Source organism: Rhagoletis pomonella, unplaced genomic scaffold, assembly GCF_013731165.1.
Source record: "Rhagoletis pomonella isolate Grant_MI unplaced genomic scaffold, Rhpom_1.0 Rhpom_scaffold_01683, whole genome shotgun sequence".
Taxonomy (NCBI): Eukaryota; Metazoa; Arthropoda; class Insecta; order Diptera; family Tephritidae; genus Rhagoletis; species Rhagoletis pomonella.
In genome coordinates, this window is record NW_023460237.1 from 34,555 (window position 1) to 38,884 (window position 4,330).

Below are 4,330 nucleotides of genomic sequence, written 5' to 3' on the forward strand. Positions count from 1 at the left end.
TAATACACAAATGACAGCTGTAAAATGAAATAGACAACAAGTCTAACCTTCACAACTAAGAATCTGCATATACTCGTACGTACATACATATATGTTCAGTGTGTTCATATGTATGTAGGTACCTACTACCTAAAGAAGTGTAAGTGTTAGTGCAACTATAACAAAAGCAATTTAAAATCATTGTGCAGCTTTTCATTGGCTCACAAGGCTGCCACGAGGATCAACGACATTCGCATTGCTGCTCATTTACCTTGCAAACTGGCGGTTATCACGCACAAATGTCCTTTGTCTCCTCTGCGACTATAGAGGGCAACATCATACAGGGTACTTTAATTGGCTTACTTTGATTGATTGATCAATACGTTGAGTTCGACTTGAGGGACAATACATACTTATAGAGGTTATGCTGCTATTTTAGTTTATACTCGTCCGGACCAAACTGTAACAAATTTATTCTGCCAGCACCTGCATCTTTCTCAATGTGGCCCAGATGTTTTTAGGCTTTATTTCAGGTCAGTGATGGAGCGTAGTTGCTACTTTCTATTTCTTTGAAGCAATTTGGTCGCTGCCTCATTTTCCTTCTGCCTAATTAATTTTGGACGGGTCAAACACAGAACGTCAGCTATTTGTCGTCAGTGACAGCATAGAGCTTTTATAGGGCTATGCTTGGTGATGATGTCCAACATTTTACTCAGCTCCTGTTATCTTTTACAGAATCAGGTTAAAGAAGTCACATGAAAAGGAAACCTGGCTTGCTATCGACTGACTCGCGGAGGTTCTTGTCAATTCTGATGGAGGTCGTGGCATTTTACACCGCTGTTCAGACACCGCAACTTCTTTTCGGGCTGTCGAAAGCGGTTTTGAAATTGGTTAACAGGTGGTTTTCCTATAAGATCGACAGCGGGTTTTTCCAATATTTGGTAAGGCCATACTCAGTTCGTTAGCAGTGTGCCTATACCTTTCACACAATACGCTCGATAAGGCCTTATATGAGGGGCTGATTGGGCGGTGTTTGGCGTATATGGCGGCATCGGAAATTTTTTCTCTAGGTATCACACATAAATTTTGTTCCCGATTGGAGTCGGTTAACACATCCTCATAGGATAATCTGAAGTTTTCCCCCTGTCTTAACCGTCTCCAAACGTGACCAAAATTTGTTAGTAATAGAAACTGGCTAAATAAACAACTGCAGATTATTACTGAAACAGAGTTTTCCAATCGAAAAATATTGATTTTTAATAATTCTATACCATTTCTACGAAAACTTTGATTGCTTTGAGCGACCTGTAATTTATTGATTAAAAAAAAACAGGCGTATATTTTTTCGGTATAGAACAATCCGAGAGCAATGAGAGCATTACAATTGTGATTTTACAATTTTGTTTGGAACACCCTAATTTATCTAGGAATAGTACATCGTGCCGAATAAATATAAGAGATTTTGGGGTCTTCCGAGAAACCTATTCAACGCAAGAGCTAAAGTTAGGTTCCTTTGAGAAGACGAGTGCTGAAGAAGATGGATGAATGAATTGTAGTAGCTTTTTAATGACATGGACGTAAATAGCCAAACGCAACGTTGCCGCTGGCTTGGATATGTCCTTCGGCATCCTTGGGCGGAGAAGAAGAGAAAGGATGGTTTGCAAGGGAGAGATACAATTTTGGAAATTATTTTGGCTTTCGTAATCACAGAGTGGATACAAATATACATACATAAGGAACTGCAAGATATGAAATGTTATATATTGCTAGCTTAGAGTGAAAATTTCCAAGTCCACTTTTTATGAAAACCCATATTTGGATACAGGAGACTAGAGAAATAAAAAAAAAACTTTTCACTCTTGGCTAGCGATATGTATGTATGTACTATATATGGACGCCCTGTACTTATGCGGGCACTTACACATAAAAGCAGGCAAAAAGATATTTGTTTGTATTAATATTTGCCAACTGAAGGTATCTGAGCAATGCTCCAGTTCAGCTTAATTCGATTTTAACAATTGTCCTCTTCAGGAGTTAGGGTCTTCGGTGGCAAATGTATAGTAAAACAAAAAAACAAAAGCAACCAATGCGCAGTAAAAAGAAAAAAAATAAAAATGCTACTGCTAACGTAGCTGATATGTATTAAGCCAACAGCCAATCACAACGCCAGCTTTCACTGTTCCACCCGTGCGACATCAGCCCAACTGCTACACCAAAAAAAAAGCGACGCAATCAAAGTCAAATAATCATAAAACGCAAATAAAAACAAAGCAAGAAAAAACCAGTAACAAACAGATTGTACGAATGCAAGTAAGAAGATGGTAGACGTGAAAAAATTGTGGCAAGGATAATCTTATCAGCGGCGTCAGGACATAAAATTAAAACGTAACACCATGCAAACGTGTTACGCCAACACAAACGAACAAAAAATTCTAGCACTGTCATATCTCCATCGCCCTGAGTTCTGCCGGGCTACCTTATGCGGCAGTGTTGCAGAAGGGGGGGACGGGTGCAAATTGTTTACGCTCGATGCGTGAAAAAATCCTTTGTGCGCTATTATTTGGTCCCGCACTTGGTTTGGTGGTCCAACAAAACAAATTGAATTTGACGTGTGGCTCTGCGTAAATTAAACAGCGTAGGTTGGCTTAGTGAAGACTTGGAGTTGAGGACCAGTGCTACGCTCTATCTCTCAACGATTTGGAGCACTTGCTCTTGTGAGGCGTTGGCGGCAGCGCTGAGGAATTTTATGCAGATTATTTTATCGTTTAATCTTTTTTATTTCTTGAAATGTCTTGGAATTTTCTTGGATGCTGTTTTATTTTCAACTGCTTTCTTTTATTAAGTTCTCCTGCTCCGGTGTGGTTATTATGTCGTTGAGCTTTTCTTGTGCAAGTCGCATGTTTTTGCTTTGGCTTAAATGATTTTGTGTTAATGATTTTCTTTTTAGTAAAAATTTATTTAGTGGAATAATTATTTAAGTAGCAAAATTTATTTTTCGACAATCACAAGAATACGGTTTTATTTATTGATTGTGCTTTTGTTTTTAGGTTTCTTAGCATTTTGCTGTAGTGCCGGAAAGTAGTTAAATTTTTGGTATGAGGAATCCATTTCTGCATTTATCTTTTTCTTAAAACTTCCACGAGAGGGCTCAACAATAAAACTTTTCACATTTTCTTCAAAACCTATTTACGCAATTTGGAAAACTCCAAATTAATTTTAGACAAGTAGAATCCTATGTTATACGCGCATAAGCAAAAAAAAAAAAAAAAACTGACCCCCCCTAATGTATGTATCAGAAAATAATCTGAAATTTTCAAACGCGTACCTTAGTAACTTTTCACCTCCAGACCCATTCGCTTTGCTTCCATATTCAACTTCTAAAAGGCAGAGGCGATTGTTCAGGCCGATGATGTCGATGCCATCGGAATACGCCCGTTATTGTACGCTATTATAATCTTGAAATTACCTAACACAATAACGGATGATGTAGAGAGCAATAATGAGCAATATTTTAAATAAACGGAGGTAGTATGTAAACTGCAACAAGGAAAGCACTACTAGAGATATCAAGATGCCTTCTGAAGAAAAATCATTTTAAACAGCTACTTAAAAAAAATACCTCTATCTTTTTTATTCAATAGAGCATTGCTAAATATCTATTTAATATTTATTTAAAAAAGAAAGGAAAACGAAACACATTAGGTTTTAGCAAAGACCAAGACTTGGTACCGCACCGTCTCTCGTTGGGGGATGACCTTTTTTATCCAAACTACACGAAGGTGGTTACAATTCTGTTAGATATGTGGACGACCTAGTAATTATTCTAACGAGAAAATTCGGCAGCACTGCATCGGACGTTATGAGAGCAGCTCTGCGTGTTGTATTAACCCGGTGGGCCAATAAAGGGCTCAATACAAATCCCCAAAAGGCTGTCCTGGTACCGTTTACAAGAAGGTAAAAGCATAACAGTGGTGCGATTCACTACGCAATTTTAACAACTCTTGTTATTGTTAAGTCAGCTAAACGAGAATTTTAACAATTTAGCTATTCAGTGAACGTTTCCCTAACAACATTCGTTAGCGCCAAATCAGCTGTTGTCGTTAACGATAACCGCCGCTTATTTTGACGACGTCTAGATTGGAGTTGTTAATAAAACACAAAAGGTACGTTTTACAATTTTTTCGTATGGAAAAACTGCACAGCACCGCTAGCAAAAAAAGAATCAAAAATCAAAGGATTTTCAGCAACATCAAACCAGCACTTTACTGTAGTAAAATTTAATGTGATACAAAACTGCATACATTATTATTCTGATTAAAAACTTGAAGTTTTACGAAAGTTTTTTGAATTT